The sequence below is a fragment of the Schistocerca piceifrons genome, chromosome 6 (genome assembly GCF_021461385.2).
Source record: "Schistocerca piceifrons isolate TAMUIC-IGC-003096 chromosome 6, iqSchPice1.1, whole genome shotgun sequence".
Classification (NCBI taxonomy): Eukaryota; Metazoa; Arthropoda; class Insecta; order Orthoptera; family Acrididae; genus Schistocerca; species Schistocerca piceifrons.
The window spans coordinates 54,694,909-54,722,755 of NC_060143.1; positions in this window are offsets into that span (position 1 = coordinate 54,694,909).

Sequence of the window (27,847 nt, forward strand, 5' to 3'; positions counted from 1 at the left end):
GTTGCACCCAGCAATGTTGAGCAGGTGCAGACAGCAACAAGTGACATTATTTCAGTAGAAGCAGTCCATCAGTGGCATCAGCAATGTTGATCAGGTGCACACAGCAACAGGGGACATCTTTTCAGTAGAAGCAGTCCATCAGTGGCACCCAGCAATATTGAGTAGGTGCAAACAGCAAAAAGTCACATCTCTCAGCAGAAGCAGTTCCAAAAAATTCACTAGCACTGATCACACTGTTTATCAGAGTTTATGAGCAGAAATTAAACATGTCCTAGTGGCACCAATCATGAGGAAAAGGTACAAGTAACAGTCCATAATTTTTTTTTTACAATCACTGATCACACAGTTCATCAGCAGAAATTAAACACGACCAAATGTCACACATCATGTTGAAAAGTGCAGGTAACAGTTCAGAATATTTATCCTCACTAATCAGACAGTTCAGGCATGAACAATAGTTTGAATACACATACAAATGCTTTTACAGTAACATACAAATCATAACAAACACACAAATGATGTCAGATAATTGTCCTATTAACTATTGCAATACACAAATACCAGTAAACCTATAATATTCATGGGTGTCAGTGCAAGCCACTACCAACAAATAAAATAATATTTAGGAGATAGGTGGGTAGGATTAGTAAAGGAAAACACACAAAACACACTCACTCATCTTTCATCCACATTAAGTACTACTGTGTAACTGAATAGTGTTAATTGTGTAAATGAAATTCTGTCAAAATTTAATGTTCATCATGTGTATCAAGTAGTAGTGGCAGCAATGTATAACAGTCACTAATAGTTAGGTCAACGTCATAGTCATCATGTCAAGACCAATGTTTGCCAAGCCAGATCAAAGTGTACTGTTGTTGAACAACTGTCAGTGAGCCAAGATATGCAATTACTTCCTCTCTCCAAAAAAAAGTATATACTGCTTAGTGATTTAACAAAGTGTGTGTATAGACTATCTTCCTTCTATTTTATTGTTCTAGTCTGCTCTCTTCATCCTCCCTGTTCCATAAGACCAACAAAAAAAAATATGCTCCTCACTTACTTTACCTCTTATACACCAAAACTCCAATAATCATCAGCTTCACACAATCTCAATAATACCTCAATAATACCTCTTCAATACGTCTTATCATCAATATCATTTACCTTACCTCTTGTCCACAAAAACTCCAATAATCATCTACTTCACATACTCTCAATACCTCAATAATACGTCGCTACATATAAACCTCAGCACCAATATCATTTCACTTCCATAACAACTCTTTCCTCTAGTAAGTCTCCTCGAACAAGTACAGATAAAATCCTAGTGCAACTTCAATTCAGCATCCCATACAATCCGAAGACACAGTGTCCACACACAACCTCTGTGTAATCCATCTGAGCCCAATCTTCTACTCATTATAAATTATAAGATACATTTTGGTTCCTTGTCCATCATTAAATAAAAGAAATGCATACCTGACCTCTAACAGACTTAGTTCGAATAACTCTCAGTAATTAAGTACGATTACGGAGTGTGAATGATCATAATATTCCACAGTGTGTACACCACTTCAAGAATTATGGCAAACAGAAGCAAACATGTGGAGTATTTCTTGTGTCAAGTGTCACTTCCTATTTCAATTGCTCACGAAAAATGCAGTGTAATAATTGTTAATGGTCTAAACCTAGTTTTGGTATGTCATGTCGTTAGCTTCCTTCCTATTAGCATAAATTTATACAGCTTCCATAAAACCTTAGCTCATGTGACTTCAATGACTTTCTTGTACTAATGTCGTTCGTCGAATTATAGCAGTTCATTTTCTTATCTTAAAAATATAAGGCACTAAGCGTAAGCAAAACAAGCAATAGCGAGTAAATATACCAGTAGAGAACAGAATGTCAACAAGCGTATGCAGCACAATTCTTACAACGAGGCTCTGCCAAGCAAACAATCTATAATTAATACAATAGTGTGACCTAAACTCTATGTTCATACACAGTATATCAGCATTTCTATATACCAAATTAAAGAGCAGTTATGACAACAAAACAGAAATGTGTAAATATGCAATCCATACGCATAGCAGTAAACATATATCTTACGTAATAAACAGGTCATTAGCATCATATCAGCATAAGCAAATAAATGTTCATATGTAATCTTAATAAGTAAACATGGAGGCGCAAGCAGATAAATCACAAAGTATAACTTACATACCTAAACACATCAGCACAATAAATCAGATGACAATTATAATTTAAATAAATAAGCACAGCAGGCACATAATTAAAAAATATGACGTCAGTGAAAAAGCAGTGCAGCCAAGCGATGCATAATATATACAAGTTACAACCCAGTTCATTAATAATCATTGTAAATCAGGTTACAATTATAATTTAAATAAATAAGCACAGCAGGCACATAATAAAAAAAATATGACATCAGTGAAAAAGCATAGCAGCCAAGCGATGCATAATATATACAAATAACAACCCTGTTCATTAATCAATAATTGTCAAAATCAGTAAATGTACGCAAGCACGTCGCTTCACAAGTAAATTCATAGAACCTGAAATTAGCACAAAGTATGAATCACGTAATCGCGAGCAGCAAATTACGTCTAAAGTACGTACCTAAGTGGAAATATGTTACCTGAAAAATAAACTCAATTAATAGTTACCCTTTTTTAGTTTATTACTTTCTTCTTCGAAATTACATTCTTCCTGAAATTTTCTCGATAGCAAGTCGTCTTAACGTCGGACACGCACAGAATTTACCTGAAGTTCTTAAATACTTTATACAACCGTATCCTGCAAAATACTGAATGTTAATAACACAATTCATCAAGTCACTATAGCTTTATACTGAATTTAGTCGGAGAAATTAGACTGTGTATTTGTTTACGGCTGTCAGTGCATTCGCACTGAGCGCTCGATCAGCTGTGGGCGCGTGACGTAGGAAGCTATTGTTCGCGGTCAACGACTGCCTTGTGCGGCGCGCAGACTTGACTGTTGCTTTGAGTATGTGCCGCCGCCAAAACACAGCGCGGTATCCTTGTACTCTCCGCATGTTTACATGTAGCTGTTATTTTCTCTCAAGTATGTCATTCTATAAAAAAATTTTACGTTAGATATATGATGTATTCCTTTAGAGCGTCGAGATTTAAGAGTTTCTACTTCAACAGTGTTATCATGAATAATTTTGCGAATTCTATATGGACCGTTATAAAGCAGAAAAAATTTGCGACACAAGCCTTTTCCTTTGTGAGACAAACGGTGTGACTTAATTAATACCTTCTGACCAACTGACAAGATTTTTAAACGACCAGGACGTTTAGCTGATTTCTCTCTTCTAGCAGCCGCAGATGCAATATTTTGCAGAGCCAGGTTGACAACTTCAGAATGCCGCAGTTTCCGTGAAGGCGGAAAAGGAACGATTTCAGAAATGCGATTTGTCGGTACCTTATTTTTTAATATTAATAGAGGCGGTAAAGAAGTTGAGTCATTAGGAAGTTCATTCAGAATGTTTTGAAAAATATGAAGGTACTGATCCCAAGTTCTGTGATTCTGATGACAATAAAGACGGCACAATTTATTGATTTCCTTCATCCATCTCTCTGAAGCGTTAGATTGAGGGTGAAAAAGTGAGATGAAGATTGGTTTAATTTTACGACGGTGTAGAGTACGAAGCCAAATTTTAGAACGAAACTGTGATCCATTATCTGATATTACCTTATCAACATGACCAACTTCTTTAAGAAAATGTTTGATGAAAGCATTAGATACTGAACGAGCTGTTGCTTTGCGTAACGGTGTAAAACACACATATTTTGACGTCAACTCCACTGCTACGAAAATGTACGCAAAACCATTAGTAGAACGAACCACTGGACCGAACAAATCGACTGCAGCCATCTCCTTTAATTTCGCTGGAATGATGGGAAACAACGGTGCTCTGTGAGAAATCGTTGGAGGCTTAGCCATTTGACATAATTTGCATTTGGCAAGAACAGATCGAATACGTTTTTCCATATTACTGAAGTAACAATTTTCTCGTAATTTATGAAAGCATTTTCTGGGACCAAAGTGTGCATAACTGAGATGCGTATACCAAATCAATTTATTGACCCACTCATCAGGAATACAAACTAACCAAACGGAGTTGTCGACCGATTTTCGTTTAAAAAGAACTTTCCAGATAGATCGCAAAAACGAGGTGTGGCCAAATCGTCCAAACTAACAAAGCGTCTAAGAAAATTACAGACACCAAGGAACTACGAACATCACGTTTTGCGGTAGGTACAGCATAATTACGAATAGCGTCTAATTTCTCTGGATCAGGCAGAATACCTTCTGTAGCAATAATGTGACCGAGAAATTTCACCTGAGAACGACCAAATTCAGATTTTTCTAAGTTCACTGTCATGCCAACTCGTGCAAAAATACGTAACAATGAATCCAAAATTTTGCTGTGCTCACTCCAAGAACGTTTAGCAATAAGAATGTCAAGTCAACATATGAAATAATATTGTCACGAAGATAAACAGGTAAAATTTCGTTTAAACTACAATGAATGCTGCAATAGGTACAGTAAGTCCAATCGGTAATTTCCAAAGTCACTTTTGGGTAAAACAGTCATATCCGGTTATTGTTTACTTACTGTCTAGATAGATTGATAGTCGAAGAGTTGGTTTGACAGATGCAAAGAATAGTAAAAGAGTAGGCAGCGGTACAGAAAACTAAAAGAGAAATAGCACCACTACAGCTCGGGGCCCTATGCTCGCTACAGCACATATTCACTTAGAGTAGTGAATCCCCTGAGGACTTTAATAAGTTCAAACAGTAATTTTCGAAATCTCATTTAGGTAAATTGTCATATCCGGTTATTGTTTATCTACTGTCTAGATAGATTGATAGTCGAAGAGTTGGTTTGACAGATGCAAAGAATAGTAAAAGAGTAGGCAGCGGTCCAGAAAACTAAAAGAGAAATAGCACCACTACAGCTCGGGGCCCTATGCTCGCTACGGCACATATTCACTTAGAGTAGTGAATCCCCTGAGGACTTTAATAGCCGCACATAATTTTTAGTTTGTGACCTTGTGGCACATCTGGCGGAAGTGCGTACGTAAATTGATCTAGCCATGAACATGGATGTATGTCGTTCTTCGAATTGCGGAAGATCTTAAATTTCCGGACAGTCAAAAAGTGTTTATAGTCAAAGTTTTCGCCCCGTGGCGACAAAGACCTACCGCGTCTGTCCCAGTCCCAATGACGATTATTGTCAAGTTCGCGCGCCTGGCGCTCTCTTGTTGCATCCCGTAAATGAAACAAATTATCTTCTTCAAACCCTTCTGCTAAACTAACACTTGTCAATTTATCTGATATCTCTTCAACTCTTTCTGATGAGTCACTTAATTGTTCTTTCTGTTTATTTACGTCTTCTGTAAGTGTCGCGACTCGGGTTTCGGTATTGTCACATTTAGTAGTGAACTGGTCATACTGTTGCGTTAAGTTATTTATTATGTCATTTGGTACGGATTCCTCGATTCCCTCAAATATTTCTTCCTTATCGTTTGCTCGTTGTAAATTTAACTCTGAAAATTTTTGTACTATCACGCGATCTTTTCCTTCCCATTCTCTGTCCTGTTCCTCTTGTCTGATTTCTGTTGAAATTAAGCTATTATTGTGAGCCTTCAAAATCGGTTGTACTTCTTCTCTAATTTCTTTATTTGATTCGTCATTCGTGTATTTGAAAAATGTCCCTGTTCGTGAGCCTAACTGAGTTTCCATTGTTCCCCTATCAGTTTCTAATTCAGATCGTAACTGTGATCCCACTGCTTTCATCTCGGTTTTAGTTGTTCCTATTTCTGTTTCAATTGTTCCTATTTTTGAGCAAAAACGTGTTGTCATTGCTTTCATCTCAGTTCTAATTGTTCCCATCTCTGTTTTAATTGTTCCCATCTCTGTTTTAATCGTTCCTATATCAGTTTTAATTGTTCCTATTTGTGTTTCCATAACTGTTTTTAATTCAGATCGTAACTGTGATCCCACATTTAATATAGCACTCATCAACTGCTCCATAGTAACTGTTTCAAAATTCTTTTCACCCTTCACATTTCCCACAAAACCAGCTTCCTTCTGCATGGCTATAAAGCTATCTGTGTTCGATACTATTCCACAATCTTCTATCGTTGATCTCGTATTCTGTGAATTTTCTGATTGAGAAAAATCTTGAAATGGTTCCGGACTATTTTCCCGACTTATTACATTGTTTTCCACTACATTATTCATGACACTGTTTTCCTCTGTTGGCGAGTTCGCCATGTTAACAATTTCGTTATTCTGACTATTCATCATTTTTGCCTGTTTCATTGACCGCGTAATCATTTACAAAATATACGAAAGATTCGTCACTGTACGAAAATTACACACAATGACTCCTTATCTCCAACAATACTATTCACACTAGATGTTTCCTTCAGACACGATCAATCGAACAATTGAAATAATTGCACTAATTTGTCAAACGCGTATACAAGGCAATAAAAATTAAATTTTGAACAATACCATTAGAAGAATGCCAATTACCAAATCTACACATGCAAAATAGACTACAATTACTAACTACAAATTACTACAACAATACTACAGTCTACTATTTTTACAGTCAGAAAAATTCCAAGGGACGATCCGAAGCAGCGGTCGCCACGTGCATGGGGGCTTAATTAAATATATAGATTGAAAATATTTTTTAGTTTTAGTATGTCCGATTACGTAAGTCTCGTAATCGGCTGGCCCTGACTAGAATTATTACGCTATCTGACTGCAACAAACAATGTAAGAAAATTTTCGTAAACACAGTTAATTAATTAAGTCCCCAGCAACTAAAAAACCAACAAAACCAATAAGCACAAGAGTCACTGTTCTGTATGTGGGAGTGTGACTCAACATCCACATCTGGCACGGTTCTTTTCCAACAAGACAAGAATTTTTAAATACCAACTATACTGAGGTGACAAAAGAAAATTAGAAAAAACTATAATTACGCAAGAAAACCAGAATTACACTCTAATGCAAGAACACAAACCAGATGCTTTGTTGACTGAACCTGTAGTGATGCATTATTTCAGATACACAATTAATAAAAGAACATTGTAGTTTTTACCTTCATATATATTGACGAAATGCACACAATAACATCTGCTATCTCTCCCATCAAATAACTGCATAAAACATGGAACAACACTCTTTACTACCACATCTCACTCCGACTTCACGACAAACAGTGCCCACTAGCACATCTCGGTACGAACTCTTAACACATACTCTGTCCTCTACGAGCTCTCTACTAGCACTGACTGCTATGAACTCTCAACACGCACTGACTTCTACCAACTCCTAACACGCACTGAGGAGGCGGCTTAATAGTACTCTTTGGCGCAATCTCTGGCGCAGTGGCACAGTGTAGCCACCTTTCAGAGTGGTTAGTACAATGGGCTCGCAGTTGGAAGGACGACGGTTCAAATCCGTATCCGGCCCTCCTGATGTAGGTTTTCCGTGTTTTCCCTAAATTTCTCTAATGAACTCGTCGTCGACGGGACGTTAAACACTAACCTCCTCCTGCTCCTCCTCCTCCTCTGTTCTTGTCAATCGTTTGCTAATAGTTCCTCTGAAACTCGCTACAACCTCTAGTCCTTTCAGTTCATAGAGATACAATTTCCTTAAATTTCTACCTTTTTGCAGTTTCTTCAGATTTTTATCTACTGTTCGTTACCAATAAAATGTGATTAGTGTCCACATCTGCCCCTGGAAAGGTTTACAATTTAAAATTTGGTACCGAAATCTGTCATATCATTATATAATCAGTCTGAAATTTACAGTGTCTCTATGACTCTTCCACGAATACAACCTTCTGTCATGATTCTTAAACTATGTGTTAGCTATTATTAAATTATGCTCTGTGCAATATTCAAACAGGCGGCTACCTCTTTCATTCCTTTCCTCAAGTCCATATTCACCTACTATTTTTCGTTAACTATCTGATTACTTACTTTTGTCTTAACATAGATTTCTTCAGTCTCTTCATCTGCAGAGCTATTGGCATACAAACGTATATTAGCGCGGTGAGTGGGAGATTCGTACTATCTTTGCTGCAATAATGCTTTCATTACGCTGTTCCTAGTAGCTTATCCGATTGCTATTTTTTATTCATCATTAAACCTGCTCCTGCATTACCCCTATTTGATTTTGTATTTATAACCCACTATGCAGGTGACCAGAAGTCCTGTTCCTCCTGCCACCGAACTTCACTAATCCTTAGTATCCATTTCTGTTTTTCAATTTTCTAATCTACAAGCTCAATTAAGTGATCTAATATTCCATGCTACAATCCGCATAGCGCCAATTTTGTTTCTCCTGATAACGCCATCCACCTGAATAACCCCCTCGGAGATCCGAATGGGATACTATTTTATCGCCAGAATATTTTATCCAATAGGATACCACCATCATTTTAACATACAGCAGGGCTCGATACCCTCGGGAAAAATTACGGCTGTAATTTTGCCTTGCTTCCAACCGTTTGCAGTACCGCCTCAGGAAGGCCGTTTGGTTAATGTTACAAGGCCAGATCAGACAATCATCCACATTGTTGCTGCTGCAACTATTGAAAAGGCTGCTGCCTTTCTTCAGGAACCACACGTTAGTCTGGCCTCTCAACAGATACCTCTACTTTGCAGTTGGACCTATGGTAAGGCTATCTGTACCGGTGAGGCACGCAAGCCTTTCCACCAAGGGCGAGATAAACGGTTCAAAACAAAACAGTGATTTACAATTTTTTGTATTCCGCATAGGCTGCGCAGATTTATGTGTGTCGAATTATGAGGAAAACTTCCTAACATGTTTAACAGATGTGTTGAACGTGGCTGTTACCAGCAACCGTAATTAAATACAGGGTTATTACAAATGATTGAACCGATTTCACAGCTCTACAATAACTTTATTATTTGAGATATTTTGACAACGCTTTGCACACACATACAAAAACTCAAAAAGTTTTTTTAGGCATTCACAAATGTTCGATATGTGCCCCTTTAGCGCAGTATGTCCCCATCAATGAGTTGGAAAGCATCATTGATGCGAGCTCGCAGTTCTGGCACGTTTCTTGGTAGAGGAGGTTTAAACACTGAATCTTTCACATAACCCCACAGAAAGAAAGCGGATGGGGTTAAGTCGGGAGAGCGTGGAGGCCATGACATGAATTGCTGATCATGATCTCCACCACAACCGATCCATCGGTTTTCCAATCTCCTTTTTAAGAAATGCCAAACATCATGATGGAAGTGCGGTGGAGCACCATCCTGTTGAAAGATGAAGTCGGCGCTGTCGGTCTCCAGTAGTGGCATGAGCCAATTTTCGAACATGTCCAGATACACGTGTCCTGTAACGTTTCTTTCGCAGAAGAAAAAGGGGCCGTAAACTTTAAACTGTGAGAATGCACAAAACACGTCAACTTTTGGTGAATTGCGAATTTTCTGCACGAATGCGTGAGGATTCTCTACCGCCCAGTTTCGCACATTGTGTCTGTTCACTTCACCATTAAGAAAAAATGTTGCTTCATCACTGAAAACAAGTTCCGCACTTAACGCATCCTCTTCCATGAGCTGTTGCAACCGCGCCGAAAATTCAAAGCGTTTGACTTTGTCATCAGGTGTCAGGGCTTGTAGCAATTGTAAACGGTAAGGCTTCTGCTTTAGCCTTTTCCGTAAGATTTTCCAAACCGTCGGCTATGGTACATTTAGCTCTCTGCTTGCTTTATTCGTCGACTTCCGCGGGCTACGCGTGAAACTTGCCCGCACGCGTTCAACCGTTTCTTCGCTCACTGCAGGCCGACCCGTTGATTTCCCCTTACAGAGGCATCCAGAAGCTTTAAACTACGCATACCATCGCCAAATGGAGTTAGCAGTTGGTGGATCTTTGTTGAACTTCGTCCTGAAGTGTCGTTGCACTGTTATGACTGACTGATGTGAGTGCATTTCAAGCACGACATACGCTTTCTCGGCTCCTGTCGCCATTTTGTCTCACTGCGCTCTCGAGCGCTCTGGCGGCAGAAACCTGAAACTTTATGAGTTTTTCTACGTATCTGTAGTGTGTCGTGACCATATGTCAATGAATGGAGCTACAGTGAATTTATGAAATCGCTTCAATCATTTGTAATAGCCCTTTACAATGTCACAAATTTCCAGCCAATCGGTTGCAAATAGAATTTAAAATTCTTTCATTAGTTTTAAACGCCAACTAGGGGCACCTTCTTCAGAAGAAACTGTTACCTTACCTAACAATATCACAGGAAGGTACATTAATAGCAGGTAGGGATTAGAACAAACACTTAAGTTTAACAAATTAAATTGCATAAAAATACCCACATGTGGTTAAAAGGAAATTTGAGCGACATCGCTCCAATCAAAACATTAAACCACAATTAAAACAGTTTCCACCTGAATACATAACAGGTATGGTCAAAATTTTAACACTATATATAAATAAGCCGCTAAGGGCACTACAGTGGTGCAGTACACAAGTGAGTAACCTTAACGTAGCAAAAAGAAATTTGGTCCCCTATCAGTGATGCAAAACCTTTACTGAAACGATTCAAAAAAAAAAAAAAAAAAAAAAGAAGTTATTCAATGTGAACTCACAGCCTCCCTCCGAGATTGCGTTCTCAGTTTAATGTGCATAGACTGGTCATCCAATTTGTCCCATTTCTAATAGCATGAATAGTGCCTACCACACCTTAGCAAAGTTTCTGCACGATATATTGAAAGAAACCTTTTGTTTTTCGAAATAGTTTTTCAGTTTTGAATAGCCTGAACTTAGTCTATAAAATCAAAAATTTGGAATGTGATCAAGATACCAAGATTGTTTTGTTTGATATTAAGAATTTATATACGAAAGTACCTGCACTCACGACCTTTGATATTGCGAAAAAAAAATTACGATTTTTAAAGAAGACACTACTGACGAGCAAATTACCGATGTCATGAATTTACTACGTATCGCGTTGAAATAGAATTATTTCGAATTTAATGGACAGTTTTACGGACAACATGACGGACTCGCTATGGGCAATCTGTTAGCAAGTGTCTTAGCCTATATCTTAACAAATTCCTTAGAAGAAAATTTGTTTAAATATGTTTCAGCTTCAACATTAGGTATTTTATTTTATTGTCGATACGTTTATGACTTTTTGATTATTTACAAAGGCCCTGAATCTGGTATTGACCATCTGCTTAAAATCTTCAATGAACTGCACGAAAAAATTACGTTCGCATGTGAGGGCGAAAATGGACATCGTCAGATAAACTACTTGGATTTAACATTAACGATAACTGACGATAGAATATCCTTTAACATTTTTCGCAAAGAAACATACACGGGCGAGATTGTACCAGCCTCTTCAACGCATCCTGAATCCCATAAAAAAGCTTTTTTTCACTCAGCCATCCATAGAGCTGTTTCCACACCACTGTCCGCCGAAAATCTTGCAACTGAGATAAACCTGTTGAAAACTATTGCAGTTAATAACGAATATAAGCCGACGATAGTAGATAAAATCTTCACAAATAATACCAAAGCCACAATTCCTACTATCAGCCCTCCTTTTAATATTGAAGTTGACAGAGGCAAAACATATTTTTCCATTCCGTATATAGGGACAGTATCGTACTGGATTCAGCTATTATTCAGGTACAAATATAACTGCAACGTAGTCTTTTCTACTAACAACAGCTTGCATAGCATCCTTATACATAACTTAAAATCAGAACGGTCTCCTATCCAGAACTCTGGAATCTATAAAATCAGTTGTGACACATGTAAAGGTTGTTACGTAGGCCGAATAGGTCGTGCTTTTTCTGCTAGAAACAAGGAGCCTCTTTTAGGGAAAAATGGTTCTAACATTCATAGCTCAACCTTTGCCGACCACCTGTTGAGCACAGACCACAAACCCATGGAAATTCATGACATCGGAATTTTGTACTGTGAAACAAAAGGTTTTAGACTAAACATTTTGGAAGAGTTACAGATCTTCAAACATCTTTGTCTGAATGATGGCCTCATATTAAATGAGCAACTGCAGTCGCGTAATAAAAATTTTTTCAATGCCTTGAAGCCGTTAGTTGAAGATGTCTGATAGCTAAAGTTGGTTATCCGCTTCCCTGTTAGGCCCTTAAATACCGTTTTCCTCTCCCTTGCTTTTATGATTTACATCCTGTTAATTTGTCAATCACTATTATATTAATTTCGTATAGATGTCGTTAAACCTTTGTAAATTCAGCTACTAGTTGGCGCGAGCTGTATCATGTTCCCGTCGTCATTTGCTACGGCCCGCTCGCGCGTTCGATGTTACTCACTCGTGTCCTACACCACTGTAGGGCCCTTAGTGACATATTTATATATCGTGTTGAAATTTTGACTATACCTGTTACGTATTCAGGTGGAAAATGTTTTAATTGTGGTTTTAATGTTTTGACTAGAGCGATGTCCGTCAAATTTCCTTTTAACCACATGTGAGTATTTTTATGCAATTTAATTTGTAAAAATTAAGTGTTGGTTCTAATGCTTACCTGCTATTAATGTACATTCCTGTGACATTGTTAGGTAAGGCAACAGTTTCTTCCGAAGAAGGCGCCCCTAGTTGGCGTTTAAAACTAGTGAAAGAATTTTAAATTCCATTTGCAACCGGTTGGCTGGAAATTCGTGACATTGATGTTTAACAGAATAAATCCAGGGATAAGTATTTTCTTCTGCAAATAGGTAAATAGTATATCCACGAATATACAGTACAATGCAGTTATTTGCTGAGTTAAAACTAAAGTTAAATGGGTGATTTCTGCAAAAGTCAGTATTAGTTTTAAATTTGATTATTTTACTCGATAAAACTGTAGAGAAATGGTAAAATATTAGTTGATTTCTGATGTCGAAGCAAGCACGTTTTTTAGTGGGAACATGGACAGTGTTTGAGATGTCGAGCTGAATCAAATATGTTTTTGCTTACGCTGTATATCAGTTTTTTGCGTCCGCCCCGGTAGCTGAGTGGTCAGCGTGACAGACTGTCAATCCAGGGCCCGGGTTCGATTCCCGGCTGGGTCGGAGATTTTCTCCGCTCAGGGACTGGGTGTTGTGTTGTCCTAATCACCATCATTTCATCCCCATCGACGCGCAGGTCGCCGAAGTGGCGTCAAATCGAAAGACCAGCACCAGGCGAACGGTCTACCCGACGGGAGGCCCTAGCCACACGACATTTCCATTTCATTTCCATCAGTTTTTTGCTTCCTAACCTGTTTGTGAATGCACAGATTCCACTAGGGAGGGCGTTCAGTACCTGATCTTTGGAGATATGGGAAGACACATGATTATTGGTAACTAACCCACAGTCTTATCTGTACAGCAGCCGTCCCTCAGCACTAACTGTGACTGCTGATGGATGTTTCGGCGCAGTACGTGGCCAAGGTGGTCATGAATTTTTGCAGAAGCGGCTAGACTGCGAACGACCTGAATATCGACGTCAGAAAAGCAATCGCGTGCTGTGTCTGTTAGTGAAGTGCTGTTATGCCGTGGTCAAAGCAGAAGGTGCTATCAAATAAGTTACAAGTTACAAGTTACAAGATTTTGAAAAGAAAGAGTGACTCGAGAATTTATTTAAATTTAAGTGCTTATTTATGTAATTAATTAATATGCCGTAATTTTTACAATTACTGCTACATTTAGTAAATGTATGCTGATAAGATGTTATGACATATCCTAGCAGGTACATGCTGTTTCATACACCACCACAAAGATACTCACTCTACCGTTATGACAAGCACATAGGGTATTCATTTTATTATTATGTTATGTATTCATGTATTTAGTATGTTACATAATTGTGTCAGATTTGATGAGACTTAATGCGCCAAATTAGCGAGCTAAACTTAAAGATGACTAAGTTACAGCACTCTTAATTTCGAAAATAGGTCACAATTACATATGAAAGCCAATCTGAATACACCTGCGGTCTCAGAAAAATGAGGCACATCCAATGACACAACAGATTTTCGATATCTTTAAAACTGCTGAAGTTAATATTTAACAGTGAATAAACATTTCCACAAGGAACCTCTTAATCAACAACTTAAATCGCTTCATGCAGATTCAACAAATGGTATCATCGATTGAGATTTTCACTCTGCAACGGAGTATGCGCTGGTATGAAACTTCGTGGCAGATGAAAACTGTGGGCCGCACCCAGAATCGAACTCGGGACCTTTGCCTTTCGCGGACAAGTGCTCTACCATCTGAGCTCACGCCCCGTCCTCGTAGCATTACTTCCGCCAGTACCTCGTCTCCTACTTTCCAAACTTCACAGAAGCTCAAGTTCTGTAAGGTTGGTAGGAGAGCTTCTGTGAAGGTCGCCAGTTCGAGTCTCGGTCCGGCACACAGTTTTGATCTGCCAGGAAGTTTCATATCAGCGCACACTCCGCTGCAGAGTGAAAATCTCATTCTGGAAACATCCCCCCAGGCTGTAGCTAGGCCATGTCATTACAACTTCAAGGTTCTTTACTTCTAATGGTGATACCGTCGGCTGGTTTAGGACGGTAACAGCTTTGTTCTTCGTAGAAACATAAGGGTCTATCATTACTTACGGCTGAAAACCTAATAATGTACGGTGTACTACACGTCCTTTAGCTGTGGTAGAGTCAGCAGGCAGTTTACCTTTATTTTTCTGGGTAACATCGACATATCAGATCTTTTGACAGCAAATAAGGAGCTAAATCGAAAGATGCAAAAGAACAATAACACTGATATTACTTCAAGTTTTTCCAAGTTCAGTCACCAGGGTTTCCACAACATTTACTCCTAGTTGCACGGCTTAGATTTTATCCTCCTTCCGAAAATTCTCTTTCCTCTTCGAGCAGTAACTTCTTCCACTGTCACAAATTGCCCAGACCTTTATTCTGTATCCACTACTTTTATATAATCAGCGAATTGTGTGAATGTGACCAACTGTTCATCAACGGTCATGCAGCATCCTGGAATACAGACATCCCTTAGAGTACTTTCCTACACCTTCGAAACTTGTCAGATTTTTTCCAGTTTGTCACTTCACCTATGTTCACATCGGGCTGCTGCGTGACCAAATCGCAACACCCTCAGAATAGTATGAAAGCGGTTATAAGACATAATTTCATTGAAGAGTGTCCTGCCATTCTCAGCATTCCGGAACTGACTGACACCTTCATATGTTGTATTGCGAATACCAGTCAAGAACAGAGGACCAAGAAACTGTGTGACTTCATGTAAATTTATATCTGCCAATCCTCGTAAAGGATTCAGCCTGCCTGCCTTGTTGGTTTACATACACACTTTCTCAATGAGGGGTACATGAAAGAACAACATAATCAAATACCTTAACAACATAATAAAATATCTTGCAGGTGCCCGGTCTTCTTTCAACACATTCTTTTGCTCTGCGTACCAGAAATTCCAACCTGAGGGGCTGCAGTCCAAATTTCATTCTCATTACGAGGAAACAATGAGTCACCCTCAACATAATTTCCACTTAATTGTTCCTCGCGTTCTTTTTAAATGGCTTCTTCATGATCATTAACTTCTTCTTGTTGTACGGAGTTTTAGCGACGTCTGTCTTGTTACCACAATCAATGGAAAATCAGTAGACTGATCCAACAATCAATAGCCCTCTTCTCCGTAAGATTTTCAGTTTGCAGACAGACAACAGTTATGAAGTAATGTATTGAAAAAATCTCATCACAAGGAGGGCAGCTGAACACTGAATGAATAGTTACGATGATAGGAGGTTGTAGATAATTTCATGGGCATTTCTCTAGTACTTGGCTGTCTTGAACGCATATGCATCTTTCTGCTGTTTGAAATTATAAGGGCGCAGTGTCATCAGAGATACTGTGGCGCCTGGAGACTCCCTCGGACCATCTCTGCTTTGCAAGATTCACGGGAGACAATGCGCATTGTTCATCGTGAAACCAGGAGAGACAGTGGTCGGCTGTGGTGGGTCATGAGCATGGGCAGAGGCCGAGTGGTACGGTTGCAATTACATTCTGAGGAAGTGTAACATATCGGTTACTGATTAATTGTTTGAGATGAGGAACGGCATTGTAGCATTTTGAGAACAATATTTTGTTATGATTATCTTGCCGAGTAATAGAAGAGCATTTAATCTAAGGTAACTGATTTTAGATTTTGTACTTCATTGCGGCAGTTTGTAGTTGCGCATTTTTTGTTCAGACAACCAGAGACATAGGGAAAGATAGTCAGCCATGCATAATTTTCAATTTGAATTTTGGGGTGGGTATGACTGTTGAATAATGATAATGAGGTCCCATACTTCGAGGAGCGTAGGAGACGATGCGGGAGATCCGCACCGCTGTACTAGGCAAGGTCCTAGCGGAGGTGGTTTGCCATTGCCTTCCTCCGGGATGAATGACGATGATGAAGACGATACAACACCCAGTCATCTCGAGGCAGGACAAATCCCTGACCCAGCCGGGAATCGAACCCGGAAGCCCGTGCGCGGGAAGCGAGAACGCTACCGCATGACCACGAGCTACGGACATAACTGTTGAATATTTAATGTCATTTTTACGAATGGCATTTTTGAAAAGATCTCATTTGATGTTAGACATTACTTACGTTTTCCCACTGAAAATCCTGCCTCGGGCATGGATATGTGTGATGTCCTTAGGTTAGTTAGGTTTAATTAGTTCTAAGTTCTAGGCGACTGATGACCTCAGAAGTTATGTCGCATAGTGCTCAGAGCCATTTGAACCATTTTTTTCCACTGAACTGTAATTTTTTGTGTATTAATGTTTGTAAAGCAAAGAAACGTATAATTTTTCAATACAGAACTTTTCTAATTAGGAAACTAATTTCGTTTGATGTAATATAGACTTGGCCACTGTTTCTATGTTTCGATACAGTGTATCGATACGTGGAACTGTTTCAGTGTTTCGGAACGGCTGTGGTTCACTGTTTCGAAACAGTGGTGTTTCATTCCGCCCCTGTTTCGGATAACTGCACCAGATTCGATCTCGAGCCAGACACAGAAACTGTATCGTTGTTTCAAAATAAGGCTGTTTCAGTCCACCTGCGCTTGGAACGGACTAATTGTATCGAAACAGTGATGTGTCATTCCGCTCTGTGTCGTACGAGATTCGGGCTCGGCACAGACACTGAAACACAACATAACACTTAATGAAACACTTTCAAGAGTGGCGAAATATTTTTGACAAGCAATAGAATGAAGCTTAAGATATCCGAAAATAAAGCTTCGTTTCTAGCTGACTGTCCTGTTACGAAATGGCGTAACATCTGCTTTATAAACACTAACCAAACAATGAAACAACGCATACTATTCACATTCAAAATAATAAATATGTGAAAATCTTTCGGTTAAATTACACTTTTTTTTATAACATACGCTTCTATTTTCATGTCCAGTAATCGTATTGAGAAACGCAAGTAAGCCTACAACATTCTGAATAAAAAAAGGCGTAGAGTGACAGTTATTAGATATATACATAAATTTGATCTAAGTATAATTGCAAGCAATCTGTTTGACATATCACTGATAGTGCAGTGGTGAACGGGAAGGGCTGGGAAACATGGTGACTTTATAGTAACGGTTCGAAACACCTTGAAAGGCAAAATTTTTTCTGTTATATTTTGTTATTTATTCGAATTATTTGGTGTTATCTATGAGTCTATAGTCACTGTGCCTATTATCCACAATGATTCCCTTTGTGTGCATGGAAAATAGCAGGATGGGTATATTACCCATACTAACGGAATGTGGCAATCCCAGTAGCATATTCGTTGTTTCTGCAGTTTGCTCCCACCTCCAGTTCCGCTCGTGGTGGTTCTTCTGTCTTCAGCTATGGCTGTCCTCAGCCAATTGAAAAGTATGTAAGTCACACAACACGAAACCAGCGCATTTGCTGCAGGAAATACGAAACTGCCAAGACTCCCAAGTGATAGTTTCATACTTTCTGCGAAATGATTGGCGCTCTCGCACCTCTTTTGTGTTTATATGGACATATTTACACAGTAGGCATTCAAGATTATGAAATGTGTAGGTTTATTAGATTACAAAACACAAACTGTTTCACTGTTTCGAAACAGCGTAACGAAACATTATATTGTACTGTTTCATTTGTTTCGAAACAGTTAAGTGTTTCAGTTTGCCCATCTCTAATGTAATAGTTTACCTCAAGTCATTGTCTGCATCCAAAGTCCATGCTAAAATATGGGTTATCATTTTTACTAAGTCAGATTTGTTAGGAACCAAGTATGCTTTACCTTTTTTGAAATAGAACGCATTGCACAAGGCGTTTCTCAGCGGTTACTTGTAGGTCGACAAATACGAAGCGCTTGCAAGACAACAGCAGTGTTACGATGTTTCCATTGTGCAACAGGTAAGCCAAAATTAAATAATAAAAGGGGAACAGTGAGTTTTTCTAGGGCCAGTTTTTCTGTTTAAATGTTTGATTCACAATGTTCAGTTCAGACAGTATTCTTGCCATTACGAACGTGTTAAGAGACTGGGAACCAGATAGGTCCGTAAGCTACTTCCTCTGTCAGACTTTGCAACACATTCTTGCAGTCGAATTGTTTGTTCAAAGTTTATGAATTCCTATGTTGAAAGTTTGTGTGAACTTTCATTGTTTACGCTGTCAAGATAACTTTCATGGTGAGTCAACAATAAGACGTAACAGACTGCGCAGACAGACGTGATTGATTGTTTAAAATTTGGTTCTAACCACTCGGTCTTTCGTGGCCCGTACGGGAGGAAACGTGTACCGACCCCTCAACACAGTCATGGATAAACTTGTATAATTGTTTTCCGAAATAATAACTAACAAGATAAATTAGAAAAAGTCCTCAAATTTCATTGGATTAAAATGTGTAGTTACGAAGACAGAAGTCAAAAAATATCACGGATGGGCCTCTGAGACACGATGGCAGTTAAAGGGCTATATTTTACTGAATAAAAGGTAGGACGTGTTAGTTCTACATAAGAAAAGACAAAATGGACAGTTACGAAACAGGGCGGAGGAAAGGATCTTCATCTAGTTTTCGATAGAAAAGATTAAGATATTTTTGGGACAACTGCTTAAAGTACAGACTCAATCTTTTGTGCAGTTTTCACAAAAATTCTCATATATTATCTGAAATTGTTAACTATTTTATATGGTGTTCTATAAGAAATTCAGTTTCACTCGTGTTAAGCTCTTCAGTTACTCATTACTCAAAGAAAATAGCTCAGGATATCTTAGAGTAAAAAGAGTCCGACGTAGTAGAAAGAGAAACAATACATGTGATGCTACAGAGGTAAATTGTTGCCAAGGGAATTCATTAACGATTGTGTTTAGCACTCAGCTATAAATCCGCTGATGAAGCCCTGTGATCTCACTTCGTACCCTAATGCCCTTCACCTTTATAAGCAGCACTACTTCAGCCTAAGATAAACAGTGACACCACTCTGTTGAACAGCTTTAGCATGTAAATTCAGCGCGCTTTCGCTGCTAAGCGCCGTTACGCATAATCCAATAACGCCGCGCTTCAGTTAAAATTTTGTTGACGCTCTCAAGGACTTTACCATCGCCGTACCGCTCGTAACAGCGAAGCTCAGCGCTGCGTCCACTCATCCGTTCCTTTCTCTGCGACGAGGGTAAGAGGCAAGGTTAGGAAGGTGGCTCATGCGTGTGTATCGCTCGGCCCCTCTAACCGTAATATTTAAGCTGCCCTACAGCCACTCCGTATATCGTTTAACATGCATCATCTACACGTATCTTAAAAAGAAGCGACAGCTATGAATTCCACTGTCTTGGGCAAGGTTGGTATCGACTTCGCGATCGGAACGATTCAGTGACTGAGCTAGGTTTCAGTAATAGATTCACTCTAATAAGAAATGATTCATATTAATTATTAACTGCTCAGTGTATGTTATTTACTGACACAGCAGTAAATTCTGAGAAATGTTACACTGTTTTCACTTTGAGTTTGGTATTCACAGTAACCAGGTTTTCTCGAAACAGTCGGATCATTATTACGAGCCTGACCTAAAAGGAAAAAAATGTCGGTATTTTGTTTTTAAATTATCACACCTACCTCAAGAATTTGCACGACTAGGTCCAAAGATCAGTTATGAATCCTACAATCGTTCGTTTGTTGTTCTGAGACATTAAAGTATCAAACCACACGCATAACACACTAAAAGCGAGTCTAAATTGAAAAAAGCGCTGCATTTTAAATTATTTTTCCTCGATATTCCTTAATAGAACGTTACCTTCTTTTGTGCACTCCAGTGCTTACGTGTCTTCTACGTGATTTTCGCCTGCGTACGAGACATAAAAATCCCAGCAGTGAGCGTTAGGTTGGTTTAAACCATGAGTAAAAGATATAATATTATTAAATTTGGTTTTCCAGTTTTTCTTCTTTTTCGGCGCTGACCTTTAATTATCTGTGCTGTCTGACGAGGAATTCAATCGTAAAAGCAGTTCAAGAACTATAAAATGGACAGTAATTAGAACAATTTGTTTTGATTAACTTCCGACTCGCTGCTGAATCCGAGTAAATTCAGTGTAAGGTCTATTAAATAAGAGTTTTTCCAAATGAATAAAAGCTGAATTTTTAATTTCAGTTTATTTTACTGGACTGCCGCTTATTTTAAACAGTCGCATAACGAAGAAACTACATTATAGTGAGTATTATTAAGGTGACATGTCGTCCCCGCCCCCCCCCCCCCCCCGCAGCCCCTGGCAACTACCACCACCCGCAGTAGCGAGCTGACTTCTACATCTACATCTACATCTTACTCTACAAAGCACCACGACGTGCATGGTAGGGGGTACGTCCCATTGTATCAGTTATTAGGGTTTCTTCCTGTTCCATTCACGTATGGAGCGCGGGAAGAATGGCTGCTCGAATGCGAGTAATCATTTAAAGCCGGTTTTTAAAGCTTCGTTAACAGAGTTTCTCGGGATAGTTTACGGCTGTCTTTAACAGTGTGTCATTTCAGTTCCTTTAGTATCTCTGTGACACTCTCCCAAGGATTAAACAAACCGGTTACTATTCCTGCTGCCGTTCTCTGTATACGCTCAATACCTCTGTTGGTCCTACCTGGCACGAGTCCCACACACTTGAGCAATATCCCAAGATGGGTCGCACGAGTGATATGTATGCAATCTCTTTTGTAGACTGATTGCACTTCCCCCAGTATTCTACCAATAAACACACTTCCGAACCTCTGTGGTCATTCTACTTCATATCCCCACAATGTGTTACATCCAGGTACTTGTATGAGTTTGCCGATAAAAACAGTGATTGACTTATATTATAGCCTTAGGATACTAGGATTTTTCGTTTTGTGAAGTGTAAAATTTTAAGTTTCTGAATATATAGAGTAAGCTGACAATGTCTGTTTTTGTTCGAGCGATCTACGATAGATTATAGTTAGAAGAGGGGCTAACTCAGCAGAATATTCAGTATAGAATCTGACAGGGATTCCATCGGGCCTGAGATTTTGTTCAGTTTTAACGATTTCAGCTCTTTCTCAGTTTCTCAACACCACTTACACTGTAAGTAGGCTGTTTAGGTTTTTTTATTGGTAACGCCACCTCTGTATGAAAATCACTAGCTGTGCTGTGTGCAGTCTGTGGCTGCTTTGCATTGTTGTAATACTCGCCATTGTAGTGTTAGGCAGCTGGCTGTGAACAGCGCGTAGCGTTGCACAGTTGGAGGTGAGCCGCCAGCAGTGGTGGATGTGGGGAGAGAGATGGCGGAGTTTTGAAATTTTGTCATGAACTGCTATATTTATATATGATGATGTCAAGGTAAATACATTGTTTGTTCTCTATTAATATCTTTCATTTGCTAACTATCCCTATCAGTAGTTAGTGCCTTCCATAGTTTGAATCTTTCATTTAGCTGGCAGTAGTGGCGCTCGCTGTATTGCAGTAGCTTGAGCAGCGAAGATTTTTGTGAGGTAAGTGATTTGTGAAAGGTATAGTTTAATGTTAGTCAGGGCCATTCTTTTGTAGGGAATTTTGAAAGTCAGATTGCGTTGCGCTAACAAAATATTGTGTGTCTGTTTAAGCACAGTCATGTATAATTGTTAAAAAGGGGACGTTTCATATGGCGACCCTTTAGCCGAGGATACCTCACTGGAATCTTCTGATTTTTTTTTCTTGTAGTTTGTGTAATTGGTGTAGCTATTGTTTATTGGTAGCGCGTAATCATAGAGAGAATTTCCTTTGTAGTTGTAGTTTTTCATTGTTGTACAGTAAAACAGTTGTGGCATGCATGTAGATTTGCACCAAGTATTTCGCAGCTGCGCTGGCAATTAAGTAGACATTATTTCCATTGCTATGTTATTTTATTTTGCTCTTCAAATTGTGCTTTTCTGTGTTATCGTGTGAAATATTGTGACAATTATGGCGTGTGAAAAACGTAATACTAGGCTCCAAAGTAAACTGAGAAATGACAGAGAAGACGAAGGCAGTGTGTTAGCGCCGCAGAGTAATGAATTAACTAATGTTCAAAGTAGTAATTTGGTAATTGCGCATAGGGAAATGGAGCGGGCGGCAAACAATGGTGTAGGCAGTGAAACAGGTAGTGAACAGGGAAGCGTTATCGATCGATTGGTCGGCAACAGCTCGCCTCAGGAATCGGGAATGACAGAACACAATATTGCAAATACTGCAGACTCAGGTTTTGGGTTCTCACCGTTTTCTCAAATGAGTCAAGACACATTTTCCGCTTGTCAAAATGTGAATGTTGCCGGTGCAACTTCACTGCCGAAAAGCACTGAGGAACATGTTTCAGACACCAGTGCATTGTTATTACAATTAATGCAACAAATGGGACAAAAGCTTGAAAAGTTAGACACAATGGAACAACACCAGAGACAAACACAGCAACAGTTAGACACAGTGGAACAAAATCTCAAAACGTTAGACACAATGGAACAACACCAGAGACAAACACAGCAACAGTTAGACACAATGGAACAAAATCAGAGACAAACACAGCAACAGCTTCAAAAGTTAGACTCATTGGAACAAACTCTTGAACAAACGCGTGAAGATTTAACTACTGAGTTACATCACATTGAATCGAAATGTCAAAAAGTCTGTAATGACGTAAAAACTCAAATTTGTGAGCATTTTCAACCTATTTTTTCTCGGCATGAAAATGCATTACAGAATCACGAAGCAGCCATAAAAGAACTGCAAATTATTGTTCATGAAAATCATGAGACCTTGCAAGCTAAATTTGACTCAGTTGCATCTACCGATTCGGTTACGCAACTTGCAAAACCTCAGGAAAACTTTAAGGACACAGTAGATACTCTGAAACTTGGTTCAGAAAAACACACTGAGGAAATAAGTACACTATCGGAGAAAGTAGCCGAACTTTTGGATCAGTTCAATAATTTATCTACGAAGGTAGATGATAATCTGATTGACGCAAGACCGGTAGTCTTTAATGACACAGAAGAGTACGAACAAATTAAGAAATTCAAACAAAATCAGAATCAAATTAATACACAACACCAAAGAGAAATCCGGGAAGTACAAGATCAGCTGACACAGGTAATACAAGAATTACGTATTTCAGAGGACACTCGCGCTCCAACACGGGAAGAGGGACTTAGAAATACGGAAAAGCCGCAAAATAATAACACAGGGCATTTCGGAAGTTATGAAAGAAATTGGCAATGTGCACCGAATTTTGAGATGGAATGGCCGACACGACCTAACAATGACCTATATGCGACTCGCCGACATGATGATTTTGACTATAAGCTGTTCATTACTACACGTAAGTTCAAAACATTTAAGAATTCTGGCAACGACATTCATCCACAAGCATGGCTCCATCAATTCTCTCATTGTTTTCCTCCCAACTGGTCATTGGAGCACAGATTAGAATTTATGTGTGGCTACTTAGAGAATGAACCAGCTGTAAGAATGCGATCGGTCATTCACGATTGCCACAGTGAAGGAGAATTTTACCATGCCTTCCTCTCAGCATATTGGTCTCAAGCCACACAAGACCGAGTAAAACATGGTATCATAATGATAAAACATTTCGAACAATCTGAATTCTCCAGTCTTGTGAAATATTTTGAAGACATGTTGCACAAGAATCAGTACCTGTCAAACCCACACAGCCCCTCAGAACTCATCCGCATTTGCTTAATCAAATTACCTGAACATTTACGACATATTATTTTGGCAGGACGTTGCAAAGACGACATTGAAGCTTTTCAGGGACTGTTACAAGAACTGGAAAGTGACACTGACAATCGCGGAACGCAGGAGCACAACAATTACAGATCACATCAGTCGCAATTCCGCGATGAAAGAAATAATAACTGGACGCGACAAGCCTATTCTCACAACACAAATCGTGACCGAAACAGACACCACCCATATTACAACCGTTGGTAGAGTAGTAATAATTACAGGGAAAGATCACCTCTCTGCGGTAGTGACTATCACAGAGACAATCAGAGAAACAGACAATTTGGGAACCAAAATAATTATTATCAAGGGAGACAGAATAACTTTAGACGCAACGGTCCAGCGCGCAGTTACGATTCAGGGAGAAATTCTCCACCACTTAACCGACAAGAAAGAAACTACAGGAACTACCGACACGACGACAGACGATGTGATCGTAACGACAGACCTGAACTGCATCAGAACTGGCGGGATTTAAACAGGGCAGGGCCCTCTCGTCACGGTGAATTTGTAGAAGGTAGGTCTCCAAATCCCAATAACGACGCTCGCCAACAAAGAGACAATAGGCAATGACCCACACCGCTGGCAGCCACAAAACGTTCTTATGACACTAACGACGCAGCTGCCGTAGCTAGTAATTACGTAAAAATGGAAGACATTAGGGACATCTTACTCCAGGAACACGACATAAAACATAACAATATTGCATATCCTGTGATTCACATTACAGTAAATGATGTAAAATTTACGGCAGTACTTGACTCTGGCAGTCCCATTTCAGTAATTAGTGAAACAGCCTTTAGCAAATGCAACAAATCGAACGATTGTCCCACACTTCCGTTACGTAAGATTAAATTACAAGGTGCAGTCTTTGGAAAAAGTGTAGATGTACGCCAACAAACCAACTTAGAATTCTATTGTCAAACCACAGCTTCTCTATGAGCTTTCTCATTGTTCCATTATTGTCGACGGAAATTATATTGGGAGTAGACTTTTTGAATGAATACAAATCAATCTTAAACTTTCACGATGCTGAAATAAGTTTAGAGAAAGAAGCTAAGTCAATAGCTTTGAAATTTGAAGATTGGCTCTCAAACCATGACGAAGAAATTAATCGGCTTTACCTTCTGTTAGACAACAGTTCGGACTTTTCTACGGAACTAGACACTAACAATCACTCTGCAAGTACTGACAGGGATGATATCGACGGCGCATTTGACACTAAAAAGTTAATTCAGAATAAAATTCAAACAATTGAGAATTGTAATGACACTGATAGGCAGGACCTTTTTCAGATTTTTCAAGCACATTCCACAGTTTTTACTCATAAAACAGGAACAATCAAGGGATTTCAATACCAATTTCGTGTTCGTGAGCATACTAAATTTTGTGTTAGACCATATGTAATTCCAGCACATTATAGGGACCGTGTTAGAACAGAAATACAATCTATGCTCGACGAGGGCATTCTTGAGCCTGCAGTAAGCTCATATAACAATCTATTACATGTTGTTGAGAAGAAAAATGGATCGATCAGGCTTGTCTTAGATTCGAGACAAATCAATACGATCATTATTCCTGAAACAGACAGGCCGCAAACGTTGGAAGAACTTCTTCAAAATTTTAATGGTGTAAAAGTGTTGTCTTCCATTGATCTCCGATCCAGCTTTTATCAGATCGAACTTCATCCAGAATGTAGAAAATACACAGCTTTCCTTTGTTTCGGCGTTTGTTATCAGTTTCGGAAACTTCCCTTTGGTTTGAACATTTCTTCAGCAGCATTCATTCGCGGGCTAAATTCCATATAACCTGAGTTCTTAAAACGTCACATCACCTTATATGCGGACGATATTCTAATAGCAGAAGCTTCATGGGAACTACATAATCGCATCCTCAACAGTTTGTTACGTATTTTTGCAGAATCTGGAATTACAGTTAACTTGGAAAAGTCTGAATTCGGTAGGACAAAGGTGAAGTTTTTGGGACATATTATTTCTTCTGAAGGCATTCAGCCGGATCATGAAAAGTTAGAAGCAATCAGAGCCATTCCAGTTCCATCCACAAAAAGACAAGTCCGCAGTTTTCTAGGTCTCGTAAATTTTTACCGTCGTTTTCTGAATATGCAAATTCTTGTTACACCAAAACTTTGTTCTCTCACTGGAAAAAATACTATTTGGAACTGGGACGAACAAGCACAGTTGGAATTCAATTCTTTGAAAGAAGCGTTACTTCACGCGCCAATCTTAGCTCATCCAGATCTGTCACAAGATTTCTGCCTTAGCACGGATTCTTCTAAAGTCGGTCTTGGTGCCCATTTATTTCAAGAAGCCATAGAAAATGACACTACCTTTCAGAAAACCATTGCTTTTGCTAGCCGAGTGCTAACAAAATCTGAAAAAAATTATTCCGTTACTGAATTAGAAGCTTTAGCTATCGTTTGGGCATTTAACAAATTCCGTTTCTTTCTTTCTGGTAAGCACGTAAAAGAGTACAGTGATCATCGTGCATTACAATTTCTTATGTCTTCAAAATTAAATCATGACAGGTTAAAACGTTGGGCATTGTTTCTGCAAGAATTCCGCTTTACAATAGTCTACATTCCCGGCAAGGAGAACATTGTTGCGGACGCACTGTCACGCGCACCGGCTGGGCTTGAGAAAAGTAACACAGAAGGCAACCTCGAGAAAAATTTCAGTATTCTTTACATTCAGAAAGTCGCCTTTGAAAACTTCATCACCACATCTTTAAAGGACATTGCTCATGAACAAGATAAAGATCCGATTTGGAAAGACATCAAGAGCAAATGGCATGAAAAGACACACACACAGATTCGGCATTATTGCCTGGTTAGAAACAATATACTCTTCAAACGCTGCACTGTTGATGACAAGCTATGGGTACTTTGCATTCCAGACGATTTTGTTAATAAGCTCATTTGGTACATTCATTTCAGCTACGCACATTTTGGCCCACGAAAATGTTATCATATTCTTCGAACGACTTGTTATTTTAACAATATGGAAAAAAGAATTCGAAGAGTCTTGTCTATTTGTAAACTTTGTCAAAAGGCGAAACCATCTACTGTCTCACATCGTGCTCCGTTGTTTCCCATTATTCCTTCTAAATTAAAAGAATTTGCGGCTGTTGATCTCTTGGGACCGCTTGTCAGAACATCCAATGGATTTTCGTACGTTCTAGTCGCTGTTGAACTTACTTCAAAATTTGTTTCTTTCACTCCGTTACGTAAAGCCACTGGACGGTCTGTATCCAACGCCTTTGTTAAAAATTTCTTACGTGAAGTTGGACACGTTAGTAAAGTCATTTCAGATAACGGACCGCAATTCAGATCTGCTGTTTGGTCACGCATGCTTCGCAACCATAAAATCAAACCTGTTTTTATTTCATTGTACTCACCACATTGTAACCCCTCCGAACGGATTATGAAAGAAATCAATAAGCTTTGCAGACTTTATTGTCACAGAAAGCATCAGCATTGGGACAGATATTTACACTTATTTCAAAAC